Genomic DNA, 15,722 nt, shown 5'->3' with positions numbered 1-15,722 from the left:
TGAGAAGTTGCAGTGAATACAAGCCTTCAAGAAAGCACAAGTCCTGTAAATTCCCTAGTGATAGTGTTTCAAGGGAGGTTAGTAGTGATAGTGTTTTAAGGGAGGTTAGTAGTGATAGTGTTTCAAGGGAGGTTAGTAGTGATAGTGTTTCAAAGCAGGTTAAATGACCAATTAACAATGATGAAGAGCTTCTGCACCAGATCACGGAAAGTTGTTTCAGGTGTGGCAAGTCACTACTGAAGAAATCAGCTGCAACCACACAATGTGATATGTGGAGCATCTCAAGGGACGCATGAAAAAAGTTCAAGCCGACAAAGTCCTGCTGGTGGAACCAGTGGCAGGCCAATGTTCCTTGTACAAATGAGCCTTATCCTCTCCTCTGCATTGACGATATCTGCTTTTACCCATACTTCATCCCCCTCTCCTTCAAGAGCACTTTCAATGGTTTGAAGATGAGAAATATCAGCATCCATCAATGTCATCAAGTGCTTCAGAGATGAATGTTCTGACAAAAGTACATTTCTCATGTTTGACCCTGAATCCAGCTCCCACATGGAAGAAAGCCGGGACTTCAAGTTGTATGTCATCATGTTGTTCTCCCTCTGGTCATGTTGTTCTAGCTCATCGTTAGAAATAAACATAAGAAGCATGCAATTCACATTCACAAACTCTTCAAGGCTGGCTAGAAGAGAAGGTAATGTCTTCTGGTTTGGGACATTCACAAACTCTTCAAGGCTGGCTAGAACAGAAGGTAATGTCTTCTGGTTTGGGACATTCACCTGGCAAAGTGAGGAGAAATTTACAAAGAGAGCGGCAATGGATGGTAAGATTTCTAAGGCACTGCAATTAACAAGGTCAAGTGATTCCAGATTCTGGAAATAAGATTCGCCAAGGAACCAGCTGGGATATTTTGCATATCTATAACCTTCGATAGTAAGCCCCTTAATTTGAGGCGGTGGCATCATACCTTCCAGAGTTTCCAAATGTAAACTATCAAGTGCAGTCATGCCAGCTTTGTAACTTCATACAAGGTGCAATCTCTCAAGATGGCTTTTCAAATATACTCTTGTTTCTAAGGCTTGATACTTTCTAGCGACATTCTCGAAATCTTTGATACCTAAACTGCCTCCAAGGCTGTTCATGTGCTTCAGCTGCTGCACCTGTCAAGGGATGCGACCACACAAAAGTATCTGAGATTTTGGAGCCAAGCTAACTTGCCTATGTAAGGGATGTGACCATGTTCTTCCAAGATATATCAACTTACTCAATCTGGATAAATTTGTCAGGCACAATTATAATGTTGGCACCGAACCGAAGTAATTGCTATTGGTAAAGAGCACACAATGATTCAGCTAATTCGGATATTGGAGTTATTCCGATTTTCAAGTACCGAATATGCTTCAATTCACCAACAGATTCAAGTAGCTTCAGGCGGCGCTATTGGTGCCTATGTAAGGGATGTGACCATGTTCTTCAAGATATATCAACTTACTCAAACTGGATAAAATTTTCAGCCACAATTTTAACACTGGCCCCGAACTGAAAAAATTGAAAGTGGTAAAGAGCACACAATGATTTAGGTAATTCGGATATTGGAATTATTTCCGATGTTCAAGTACTGAATGAGCTTCAATTCACCAATAGATTTAGGTAGCTTCAGGCGGTGCCCTCCGCCGACGAGTTGCTTCAATGCCGGCGCTAGTGAGAGGTCACATCCGCTGTGGGCCGGCGTCAATGCGGGCATGAATGCGGGCAGCTAATGTCCGGCGGGAAAGCTCGCGGGCCTATTTTTTCCCGCAAAGCTCCTGATACAGGGCCACGTTGGATGACAAAAACATGTCCGTACCATGCAGTGCAGATGGTTGCGGGTGATTTAAGTGTCAGCGTTGGTGGTGCCCCTCCATAGAAACTATTTCCTCCTGCCTGAAAACGCGAGCATTTGGCAACAACATTTCCCCGCTGTTCCAAGCAGAAACCCGTGCGTTCAAATTCAGGGTCCAGCAGGCAAAATGAGAAGTGACGCTAACGTGCTCTGCTTTGAGACGGTAAAAGGTAGTACTAGTACTAGTGGATCATTATTATTCACAGCCTCCCTCAACAATGGAGTATTGTATTGGAGTATTGTATTGTATTGTATTGTATTGTATTGGGAAGTCGTTCGTGCGTGCGTGTCCACTAGCATGACTTTCCACAGAAAATTCCAAAATCATATTAGATTGCTGAAATATGCATTATTGTTTGGCTGCAGAATAAAACATATGGAGAGTGGTGTCTGTGTCTCACTCTCACAACCCACAGCCATAGACTGGACTGCCAGCTGCTGAAAATCAAGAAAGGGACGCCCTGCAGCAGCGTGCACGCCAGCAAGCATCCGTCGACATCATCATGTAGAATCTAGACTGGTCTGCCTGCGTCGCTTCTGTTCATGCCAAAAGCACAGTGCAGCCACTCACCTGGCAGTCTGGCACCACGAGCGCAAACGAGAGGAGGAGGAAGAAGAAGACGGCCATGGCAGCTTGCGATACTTTGAAACGGTCCAAGTCTTGGGCGATGCGCACTTGTCGTGCCCACTGTGGCCTCAATGGTCAGTGCCGTGAGCGATGATGATGATGGTCGCCTTTTGGTCGCGGAGGAACCAACGCCTGGAACAAGTTAGTGAGAGCATCTTCAACAGGCGTGCAACATGCGACGCGCAAAAAAAAAAACCTTTGCAGCGCTGAAATAGTCAGCTTTTGCATGCAGCTCAGTGCTGGCTCCAGCGGCTGCTGCAAAATATAGCGCGCGAGAGCCACTCCAGCAGGCGTTGCAATAAACGCACGCGTGCCCAGCATAAACAACATATGACACTCTAAACAAAACCAAAAAGATCAAACACATAAAAAATATATCAACAATGAATAGTTCAATTTTATTACAACTCAAACAAATAGTTTATCTTCCAACGCAACAAATAGTTCAACAATACAACATCAAACATACAAATCATCATGCGTTTTGTCGGTCATTCCATGCCCACCACTCCTCAATTAGATCCTTTTGAAAATCATCATGCGTTTCGGCACGTCGAATGGCAATGATAGGAGGCAACAAATCGGGCCACCCTCGCAGCCCTCCGCCGCACTCGCACGGGATGTCCCAAGAGCTCATACTGAGAGTAATCTAAAATCTGGGCCATGCTCATTCTCGATGATCATGTTATGCATGCTCACACAAGCGTGCATGATATACCAAAGGATCTTTTGATCCCAAAATCTAGCCCGTCCTCTCACAATAGCAAACTGGGCTTGCAAAATCCCAAAAGCTCTCTCCACATATTTCCTAGACGCCACCCAGCATTATGGAAATCTAGTTTTTTCTTAACTTCCGGTTTTTTCAATGGCTTCACAAATGTTTGTCATTTTGGGTAGATGCCATCCGCAAGATAGTAGCCATAGTTGTATGTATGGCCATTTGCTACAAACTGCACCAGTGGCAGTTCACCATTTGCAATCATATTCATGAGTGGTGACCTATTAACAACGTTGATGTCATTCAAAGCTCCAGGCATTTCAAAAAAAGCATGCCAAATCCAAGTCTTGATCGGCCACCCGCTTCAAAGATTATAGTGAAACCCTTTTTCTGTCCGTGGAATTGTCCATGCCATGCCTTAGGACAGTTCTTCCAACTCCAATGCATGCAATCTATTGAGCCAAGCATACATGGGAACCCTTGAGCTTTGTTCATCTCCAAAAGCCTTGAGTCGTCTCCAGCATTGGGAGGTCTCAAATACTCCGGTCCAAACACTTGCACAGTTTCGAAAGCGAAGCGCTTGACACACATGATGGCTTGACTCTCACCCATGGCCAAGTGGTCATCAACTAGATCAGCCGAAATACCGTATGCCAACATACGGTGGCTGTCACCTTTTGAAAGGTGCTATGCCCGAGTTCTCTGGCGGCATTCCTCCTTTGCTGAAAAAACTGATCATCATGGCTCGCCAGTTTCTTTGCAATGCGTCTGAACAACTCGGTGCTCATCCTAAACCTTCTGACCTGGGGTATACGGAATTATCCACAAAACAGTGCCTCATCAATCTGTTGTCGGCAACGATCTTATCCTTCCAAATTTTCTGCCGACCCACACTGAACCATCGTGCTTCGGCTTTTTATTGATGTGCATAGCTAGGATCATTATAAGGTCCTCCTCCTCTTCAATATCAAATCCTTCTTCCAGCCGGAGAATTTTGGGCCATGATAAGGTGGCTTACCTAAGTGTGCTAGCGTGACGCCTTGTCCCAAGGAACGAAACAAGGAGTGAAGCTTCCCCAGCACTGGAGTTATTAGCACAAAAAGATAGAATCTAGGCTTTCTTGGCCCTGCAGTTATTATTAGGCTTAGAGCAATATATATAAATTACTCCCTCCGTAATAAATAAATATAAAATCATTTAGATCATTAATTTAATTTAGTGATCCAAACGATCTTATATTTCTCTACAGAGTGAGTAACATGTATCTATGAAAGACAAAAAGAAATCACAAATAAAAAATATTTTTATTCTGGGCTGAAAGCCCGAAACCTTCTTTCTGGCAGGAGGACTCGGGATGGCACATATTTGGCAAATATAGTGTGTCTTGACCCGCACCATCATGAAATGACTAATTAAGTAGTACTCTTTGCAAAGGTCACTCCTACCTTCCCTTGACTCAGGCTAATTATGGAGCCCCCTGAAAGTTCACTTCATGTGCACCACTTGTTGCAAACTGGGAGTTTTCTCTTTTTCATAGATTCGTTTATTCAAAATATTTTATCTCCTAAACCGTGCGTCCAAATCTCGAAATATTTTCACGTTGAATTCCTCGCGTTAAGATCTTTAAAACTATATCATATGTTGATAGTCTCAATGAACTTCTTTTTTCATGAAAAAACTGATTCAGGAGTACTTTCTTCTTTTCCGAAGAGGCAAAGTTATGCCTCTCACGGAAGCAAATCCGAGCCTCCACAAGAAGAAAATATGTGCCTCTCGTAGAAGCAAAAAATTAAGAAAATGTGTATTTTTCCATTTCTGAGAGGCACAGCGCGTGGAAGCAAATTCATGCCCCCACGAGAAGTAAATCTGTGGCTCTCGTGAAAGAAAAAACGTGCCTACAAGAGATGTAAATATGTGCCTTTTACGAAATAAAAAACACATTTTTCTCTTTTTCGAGAGGTACGTCTGTGCCTCTCACGGAAGAAAATCCGTGTCTATACAAAAAGTAAATCTGTGCTGCTTGCAGAAAAAACACATTTTATTTTTCCTTTTCCGAGAGGCACATTACGGAAACAAATCCGTACCTCCACAAGAAATAAATATGTGCCTCCCACGTAAGGTGAAAAAAGAAAACACATTTTTTTTCTTTTTGGAGAGGCACAAAAAGAACACGTCTTTTTGGGCAAGAAATATATGTTTCAAAGTCTAAGGAAAACCGAAAACAAATCATGTAAAAGCAGATACCTCGATCAGAAAATAAAAAGCAAGATCCAAAAAAGAGCGCCCAACACGTGACACGTTAGGCGGCCGAGAGCGCACCAAATGGCATATTCCAAGCCCACCAAAACGTGACTTTTGCGGGGCTCCCCAAGGAGTAATCCTTGATTAGTTGCCCTGGCATTATGACCGTTCTTTTATCTTTTTATTAGAGAATTGTGCCCGTCATACTCCCCCCTCAAAACTTCTAAAAAAAACTTTCTGGAGAGCTATACATGGAGTTTGTATAGTAGGTAACATCAGCAAAGTCCAGGCCAGATTCTCAAGTTCGCACAGTTCGACAGTATTGCTGCTACTAGCAATAGCACAAGTATTACTGGCCCTTGTAAATTAAAAAACAATCGGGAGAATTTCACTTCCTGGCCTCTGCACTAACTAGGGATGCATACGGCATTTTAAGTATGAGTACTAGGATTTTTAATCTTAGTTAAGCACCGAGCTTACTCAATGATTAATGCGTGAGTACCAGCAAAGTCTGCTCCTCTAGAATAAATAGGAACCTAAATTTGCCTCTGCGAGGATTTAAACCCAGGTGTTGGATTTGAACTTGTGGTTAGATGTAGACTCATAGAGAAACAAAAACAGAAACAGATATTGCTCGCGTCGCCTCCAGGGGGGCGACTCGGGCGCCCTAGCCGCCACCACCCTCGACCTCCCTCCTCCCGTGCTTCCCCGCCGCCGCTGGAGGAGGCCGGCGTGCGAAGCTCGCCCGGCGGACGGCGGACTGCGGGCCCTCCTCCTTTCTTAACGAGGGGATCCTCTGGCTGAGATGCGACGGCACCCCTAGGCGTACGACATGGAGGCGGAGTTGGCGCGCTCAGGTGGCAGCCCGATGGTATCCCGGCGGCGCTGCGGGGGCTGGCGGTGGCGGATCCGGGGTTTCCCACCCCAGATCGGTTCTCCTCCGGGTGGCTAGCCTCGAGCGCCATCCGGCGGTCCTAAGCAGTGGTGGGCGCGTGCGTTGACTGTCCTCCTTCACCGATGTGATTGGGGGCGGCCGGAGGCGTTGGCGTGGTGCCGGATCCGAACACGATGGTCGCGCCGTCCCCTTCGTAAGGGATGACGGCCAGGTGGTGGGTCCTTTTTGCGGCGCCAGTGGCGGCGGATCTTGGGATCCTGCTCTCGGGACGTTGTAGGACGCGGCGGCCCATGCACGAGAGATTGAGTTTTTTCGAACAGATCTGGGTGAAAACTTGCTTTCGGCTACTGCCAAGGCCGGCGGTGGTGGCACTGTCTGTGTCATTCCCTTCTTGAAGGCATCGCCGTGGAGAAGTTAAAGGCCACTCTCTGCTACCTCCGGGGGAAACCCTAAATCAGTAGATCGGATGACGGCGGCACTCTGGTGTCGTTTCCCCCTTGGGGGCGTCATTCATGGAGGTACACACGGACTCGAGGGAACAGAGGACGGCTTCTTTGGTGGAGCGGTGCTTCATCTTTGCACATTGATTGCGGTGAATCTCGGCGACGAGGTGCTGTGGAGACTCGGAGTCCGATGCGCAGACATGGACTCGTCCAGGAGGAGGATGATGTCTGGTGTCATGGTGGCGTTGATGGCAGAGAGGCCTGGCAAGGTCGGTGCATTAGTTTCTGCTCTGAAAATGGATTGGTGGAAGATGGCGGAGACGACACAAAGAGTGCGTCGAACCACTTCTTTAGATGTTAGGCATTTGTGTGATGTCTGTTTGGTATTAGACTCGGACTATCGGCACCCCTTCATCAGGTGGATAGGAGTAGCGATAATTGTTACTAAGATGATGGCTTTAGGCTACCTAATGTACTAGTACTTTGTAAGGTCTTTATGAATAATTAATAAAATGGCTGCATGCATTGTTCAGATGCAGAGGCCGAGGGAAATCCTCATTTTCTAAAAAAAATTACCGGTCCTTGTAATATTTACAGTACAAGCAAATAACGCTGGTACAAGCCTAGAGTCTACGAGTCAAATATAAGGAGTGGTGTGTGTGTCTCAACTGGCAGTCCAGTCTACTGGCAACGAGCAAGTCTACGAGTCAAGTTTCCAATTACAAAACAAAATGGAAATAGGGCCTACGGATGCATCACCGGACACGTCGCAAGGCACGGTATCACGACCCGGGTGTTACACGCGGCTATTGACTTTGACGGGTCTTGGTACCATGCTACATGCGCCCGGTAATAGGTTGTTCATTTTCCTTCACTTATTTTCTGATTCCTCACTTTTGTCACCAATCAACGAGCTCAGCCCAACAAAAATAAATAAATGAGGATTATACTTATACTAAATCCAACCTTTATATTTATAAATGCAAAATCGTCATTTGCACTGAATAATTCTGAAGTGATTCAATCACTTCTTGTCCTTGAGTCAAAATTACCACCTCTATACCTAATTCCAAGACGTGCAATGCACGTGTATACCTACTAGTAACTACTCCCTCCGGTCCTTTTTACTCTGCACATTGGTTTTGCCGAAAGTCAAACTTTGCTAAGTTTGATCAAATTTATATTAAAAATTATTAACATCTATAATATCTAATAAATATAATATGAAAATATATTACAAGATGAATCTAAAGATATTGGTGTAGTTATGTGAATGTTTATAATTTTTTATATAAACTCGGTCAAAGTTGAATAGGATTGACTTCGGACAAACCTAATATGCAGAGTAATAAGGACCGGAGGGAGTACTGTACTCCCTCCGTCCCATAATGTAACACGTTTTCTGATACTACACTAGTGTAAAAAAAACATCTTATATTATGGGAGGGAGGGAGTAGTATCTAAATTCCGTTGCATAAAATGCTATGGCCATAAGGCACCCACGTTTCCTGAAGAGAAAGGAGTACGTACGTATCACCCACGCAAATGGTTGTCGTGCCTATAAATAGCAAGCACCCAGCCAGGATTAATCCAGCGACCTAGGCAGGCAGGGTGCATCCGAGCGTCGACTGGCACACCCTGGAAGCCATGGACGCCGCTGCGGTGATCGGGTGTTTCAGGGACAGGAGCATCCTAATCACCGGCTCCACGGGCTTCCTCGGGAAAAGTACATGACTCTACGTACTCATGCATGCACTTGTTCTCCTTGATTTCTCTCTATTTATGCAATATAACGTACGTATGCTCATTTGTATGGTGCAATGCAGTGCTGGTGGAGAAGATCCTAAGGGTCCAGCCGGATGTGAGGAAGCTCTACCTCCTTGTGCGCGCGCCAGACGCCGCATCCGCCGAGCATCGCGTGCTCACCGAGGTATGTTCGCCTCTGAGATCAAAGAAATCAAAAGCTAATACACTTTCGCATTATATATGATATAAAAAATACTATTGACGTGTACTCCATTAATTTAGTCCTTGTAATACATCTTTAATGAAAATGAAACATAGATGTTGGATGTTGGAAATTAAACCTGTTGATATATATGGATCGTAGAAAATCTATGTGGATGCTAGAAAATCTATGTTGATATATATGGATGTTGGATTTTGGGTGCTAGAAATGCTTAGTTCTGTGTGTAGATAACACCAAATCTATTTCATCACGAAACTTTACATAAACTGACCTGCATCACTATACATGTTTTTCTTTTATTTTAGCATATTGAACTTTAAAACCCTAATCCTGATTTTTTTTAAATCCGGGATGAACGGAGCCCGGGATCTGAAATCAGTTTTTTCTTCTTTCCCCCATTTTGTTTTTGGGGTTCGAACCAAAAGCATGTTTGGTTGGGCTTATTGTTTGTTTTTCACTTTAGCCTATTTATGGGCTTTTGGCTTGGATCATCATGTATCAATATTGAGTCATAAGTCAACGGCCGAAGCCAAAAGCCCACAAATAGAATCCTTTTGGCTTATAAGCCAGATTGCAAAAGTTAAAAAGAAGCCCAACCAAACACCTCCAAAAATTTATCCAGACTACTAAAATCACAAAGTTAATCTACAACATCAAAACTATCGTGATCGTTGGATCTATTATTCATAACTAGGACATAGTAAGAGATCACAAGTCTTAGAGACAAATAATCTGTTTTGAAAGTTATGCATTGATGGGTTCCAAATGAAATAAGAAGGTGAAAAAATAATCCCCAAATATTATCAATAGAGTTTGATTTCATACTAGAGATTCCGTCAAGAATGTCCCTATCCTAACTACACAAGGACCTGCCAGAAGAAACATAAGCTGCACAAAATACAAAAAAGAATAGACAGATATGTTAGAAATTCCCACTATAAACAGAAATATATGGCCGTCAATATGTGGACCCTCATAATAAAGTAACTTTTGACGGTTCAGATTGAAATAAAATTTTCATGAGCCAACACTTAATACTAAATCCTTTTATGGCCCATTCTTACGACCCAGCATGAACGCTTCATGCGTGCAAGACATATATTTTAGCCGCTCGTGCAAGACACTGTGGTAAAGTCCGAATGTGTAAAACTCTTACCCATGGATACCAGTCTTTGAGTGGGACTTCAAAATCCAGTCATCGTACATTTTCCTACCTCAAATCTCGTCCGATTTTTTCATACTAGACGATTCTAAGAAGAATGTTCCTATCCTAACTACACAAGGACCTATTGGAAGAAGCATAAGCTAGCAAGAAAAATTCCAATCAAACTTGCTTCACTTTGACTATCCCATATAACTAGAGTAGTGAAAATAATATTGCTAATTAATGCTAAACAATTATTCCTTTTCAAGAAATATTTCCTATTTTTTGCATACTCATTTAAAACAGCAATTGTCATATTTGAAACTTCAAAGGGTGTCTATTACATCATGTATTTTAGAAAAATGGGAGAACATGAGTGGAAGTAAGACTTATTAACCTCACGTGTTGGCCTAACATCACATGGAAACTACCAGGAAGCTTACGATGTAATATCATCTTATGTGAGGGACACAAATGGGTATTAAGACAAATGATATATCTGGAAACTTGATAATAACTATTTGTCCCCAAATCAATTATGATTAAACATATACACCACAAAAGTTATATATTATTTGGTAAAGAATTTTAGTTGTTTTAGAATAACATTACTTTCCATATATAGTTAAATATTATTTTATGTGACAAACAAAATAATATTGCTCAAAAACAATCAACACACCGAAGATGAAACCCTCACATTTCAGTACATTTAAGTTTGGACTCTAGAGTGTACGCTCATCACACACACACATGTACTTTGCACCACAATTGCATAGTACTCATACATGTATAGATGTGCAATTAACACCAAATTTATATTTTGATCTAAATATATTGACCATAAAGATACTTGTAGCTTTAAAAATCCAAGAAAACAATATTACAATTATTCCCTATTGATATTTGGTCCCTCCAATAACATTGGATGTTCAAAATAAAAATAGAAATAAAAATAAATATTTATTGACTTATTTGTGATATCTAATTATATTTTCAAATCTATCCTTTATTATCCTCTTATGTACAGGTTGTAGCAACAAAACTTTTTGATGTTCTGCGAAGCAAGCATGGAGCTGATTTCAACTCTTTTATCAAAAATAAAATTTCCCCTCTACCTGGAGACATCACTAAGGAAACCTGTGCACTCAGAAATTCTATGGTTGAACAGATCTCTGAGGATATCCATGTCATTGTGAGTGTAGCTGCAACTACTAGCTTCTATGAGAGGTGCGTATAATATAAAAAGGGTTGCATATATATCAGCTGACTTAGAAGGATTTATTTGTCAATCGATGGACGGGACCATCTGATTCAAAGTACCTAGTAATGAGGAGAAACTAGTATCAATAGTTTCCTGAATATAGAGTCATTAGATTCGCATAAAAGTAACGATTAAAGTTTCATTTTATAAATTGTGTCATGTCAAAATTGTCTTCTGGTTTTTCTAAATAAAAATGTGTTATCTAATTGTACATGTAGTAGGCAGATAATACATATGGCATATGGGTAGTCTATGTATATTGTTCTAACGTGTTTTCTAGACATGTGTCACCTTTTTGGGTGTCCGCTATATAAGAAAACTATTAAGAAATAAGAGAATAATTTTACTAAGGAAAATCCATAGGAAAATTATATGTCCACCATTTGTTGTATTGTTATAAAGGGCTTAAACTCACTCAACATCTCCTTGGACAATCCATGTGCAGATATGATGTCGCTCTGGCATCAAATACCTTAGGAGTTGCCCACGTGTGCGATTTAGCAAAGAAGTGTGCTAATCTTAAAATGCTCCTTCATGTTTCCACTGGTAAGCACGTCCTCTGCTCCTGCTTCTTAGCTCATATTTCTTAAATTGATGACAGATAAATATGGTTGGATCATCTAGTTGTGTGTGTGTGTGTGTGTTTGTGTGTGTGTGTGTGAAACATTCTATAAACACATATAATAATGTTCTTGTCTTGAGTAGCTTTCGCAGCCGGGGAGCAAGAAGGCCTGTTATTGGAGAAACCGTTTGATGTAGGCAAAGCACTAAAGAAAGACTATAACTTGGACATCCAATCTGAGATAAAATTAGTTGAGAGTGTCAAGTCAAAACTCAGGATACAATTCTCTAATGACAAGATAGAGAAAAGGAAAATGAAGGAACTTGGATTGAAAAGGTCTGGATAAACATATACATACTTTCTTAACTAATTTCATCTCATAGATGTGACCATGAAGAAATAGATAACATAATTAACATGTGGTATAAATTTTTTCCAGGGCTAGGCACTTTGGTTGGCCTAACGTGTATTCACTCACAAAGGCCATGGGGGAGATTTGCTAGGAACCTTAGGACGAGACCTTCCAGCTGTCATAGTACGGCCAAGCATCATATCTAGCACTTTCCAAGAACCAATGCCTGGTTGGACGGAGGGAACTAGGTAAACCTATTAAAATTAACTTTTTTGTTGTTGATAGTAAATGGTTTTGCGTATCTGTGATAGTAGTTAAATTCCATGCATGTTAACAGATTGTTTCACTTTGGTTGTAGGACAATGGATATGTTGTATGTTGCTTACAATGACCAGAAACTTCCGTGTTTTATCGCCGATCGTACTGTCATTGTCGATGTGGTGAGTATTGGAAAAAACAGAATTCAATAAATGCATACACATGGCAAAAGTGTGTGTGTGTCTATGTGCATCGTGTTTTTTGACAGTTATATCAAATATAGTTCCTATATATCATTGTCAATATATTAGGGTGCTTTTAGTGCACGTAATATATGCCTTGAGTGGTCTATACATTTCACTCATATTGTAATGAACTATTATATACATTTACATGCACTTATTACAGTTATGGTTTTGACTTTAATTACAAAACTGCAATATGTTATAGATACCAGGAGACATGGTAATTAATGCACTTATGGTCGCCATGGCCATTCATTGGGACACACATGGAACACAGGCAATTTACCATGTAACCACAGGCCATCGGAACCCATTGCTTTTTTCCACTTTTCTGGAATCAGGCTATGAGTATTTCCGCTCTAATCCTCGTGTAACCAAGGACGGGAGGATTGTCAAGGATAGAAGGGTGAAATTTTTCAAGACATATACATTTTTTCGTTTATACATGATCCTGCGGTATAACCTAGCACTAGAGGTATGTACAAATTTCTTTTAAACTGATGTATACCCTTATCTAAGTGGATATAAAGATGCCATTAATACTTGCTAAAAATCTGAAGTTTCAATCTCCAAGAATTTTTTTGCTTTAATTGGTGTTGCAATAGTGCAACTTAGAATCTATCGAGTTATACAAGAGATGGACAAATCTTACAGAAAAAAGTTGAACATGTATATTCAGCTCATTTAAATGGGGTCATACAAGGAATTGTCAAATAAATATGTTACAACTATGAATTATGTAATGACTTGTGTAATCTTGTGATATACAGACGTTGCATGTGATGAGTGTATTTGGGCATTCATTGTCCCAGCATTACAATAAGCTCAAACGTGGCTACAATTTCCTGATACTTGTCGCCAAGTTGTACGCCCCATATGCGTTCTTCAAAGGGTGTGAGCATCTTCCACTCAATTATATTATATTAGAACATAACTTTATTTCATTCTTATAGTCTCAAATTCTTCCAACTCTCATTTCGCAGAAGATAGCATTAAGTTCTTTGAATGTTTCTTGAGCTTATGAATTTGTTGACAACGCTAGCTTTATTTTCTCAGTGTGACTTAGTTCTTTGAATGTTTATTCATTGGAATGGTTAACTGTAAATTCCACAAAACCTACCATTAGTTGCTCCATGTCTATGTTATGTTTTGAATAGTACATCACCACAACATGTCATAGCTAGCGGTAGTTGGTAGTTCTATTCTTTCCAATACACACATCTTGCCCAAAGTTTGTACCATTTATGGTCAAGGACCAGCTAGTGCTTTTCGTTAATGGAAAAGGTATAGCAATGATTCAAAATCTAGTGTTGTCCATACAATATTTTCATTGGTGCCTCATATTACCAAGAAAAATGACAATACTCCCTCTGTATCATTATATTCCGCATATAAAATTTGGTCAAAGTCAAACTTTGTCAACTTTGTAAGAGTTTATAGAAAAATTTATCAACACTCACAATATGAAATCGATATTATTAGATGCATCATGAAATTAATTTTCATACGGTATAGTTTTAGTATTGTAAATGTTGATATTTTTTCCTACAAAGTTAGTCAAACTTTATAAAGTTTGACTTTGACCAAATTTTATAAGAAGACTAAAAAGAAACAAAGGGAGTATTGTATTCATGCAAGCTATTAAGATACGCATACAACTAATATTACCATCACACATTAAACCCACTTATCAACTATAAGATACATCAAGAAGCACACCATGCATGTGCAAGCAATAACAAATGCTCAATTTCTACATCTATATCAAGGGTTTTTATTTGTTGGCGGATATGTACAAACTTTGCAAACAATTTTGTTATCGTTCTTGGCTAAATTATTATGTGCTTATTTACATCTACGATACTGATCTAACTTTTCCCTCCGTCCTATGAAGCTTTGATGACACGAACATGAGAAATTTGTGGGCAATAAACTCTACAGACCAGCTGAAGGATGGATCCACGTTTGATTGTGATCCTGCATGCATCGATTGGGGCTCATATCTCATCAACACACACATTCCGGCTGCTCTGACATATGCTCGCAATAATAATTAGATGAACAAAGCTTACAGAAGTGCATAGGGGAGAAGACATTAGAATATCTATTTCTAATAGTAATCATGTATGTCGTTTATGTATGTGATGTAATGTTTATATATCTCATGTATAACAGCATGCTCATGCTTCCCACGTATGTACCTCAAACATACATAGGCGAAATATAGGTGTATATATTTCATGGCCATAAACATATTTTGTATGATATAAAAAATGTGGTGTGTCCGAACTATCATGGAATAATACGTGTTACATGTGTGTAATAGTTACAAGAAATATTAGTGCAGTCGAGTTAAGGTTGTCAGAATCGCGATATTGAATCGGATCGGAGCACCGATGGTAGGATCACAAATCGTAGAATCTTCACTATCAGGATCGTAGAAATGCAGATTCTATGAACTAAAGTCGTAGAATCATAGGGGTTAGGTTGGATCGTAAAGTCGTAGAATCGTATAACAAAATCGTGATTTATTCTGACAACCTTGCAAGTTACTATTATAAGAATTTTCTCAAACTTGTGAGTATTGGTTATAGAACGCGGAACTTTGTATGTGTTTTTTTCTATATTTTGTTCTTATAACTACAAATGTTCGGCCGAATCTACTCTTGCAGACAATTATAAGATTGATGTATGAACCAAGAGGTTAACAAAAACAATGTTTTTTGTGGGTGAATGAAAACAATGTTTTGATTCATAAAATACGTAACATACAACTAACATAAAGAAAACATGATTGCACAAATTACATGGAGTGAGAGGTAGAGCTATGCTTGCCCCACACCCCGAGGAACAAATTATTCTTCTCATACATGACCTCCATCACTCTTCTATAGAAGAGACTTCTCTGTGGTCTTGTGTAACCCTGCCAAATATTTCAGGGTATGCATCAAAACCAATTGGAAGAACCAAGCCTTTTTTAACATGAGCATTACTCCTGGACTTACATCTGGTTCAGTGAACCATAGATAACCTACTGATATGAAGATTGGCATTTAGGGGAAGATAATCATTTTTTCGAGTAACCGGCCGAAGGGCTACCTTTTCATTGAGGAGATGTAAT

General features: G+C 40.5%; 1 pseudogene across 1 annotated transcript; it reads left to right on the top strand.

Annotated features, from left to right (window-relative positions):
- Nucleotides 1-8,412: 8,412 nt before the first annotated feature.
- LOC125519620 (fatty acyl-CoA reductase 1-like) lies at nucleotides 8,413-14,628 on the top strand (annotated as a pseudogene). Its single transcript, XR_015610978.1, has 9 exons — nucleotides 8,413-8,533; nucleotides 8,634-8,737; nucleotides 10,951-11,150; nucleotides 11,630-11,730; nucleotides 11,890-12,082; nucleotides 12,186-12,346; nucleotides 12,457-12,538; nucleotides 12,807-13,076; nucleotides 14,496-14,628. The product of XR_015610978.1 is annotated as a fatty acyl-CoA reductase 1-like (transcript).
- Nucleotides 14,629-15,722: the final 1,094 nt, after the last annotated feature.

This window comes from Triticum urartu, chromosome 7A (assembly GCF_056163025.1).
Source record: "Triticum urartu cultivar PI428250 chromosome 7A, HENAU_Tu73, whole genome shotgun sequence".
NCBI lineage: Eukaryota > Viridiplantae > Streptophyta > Magnoliopsida > Poales > Poaceae > Triticum > Triticum urartu.
Note: the sequence above shows the minus strand (reverse complement) of the source record. Positions and strands in the feature narration are given on the sequence as shown.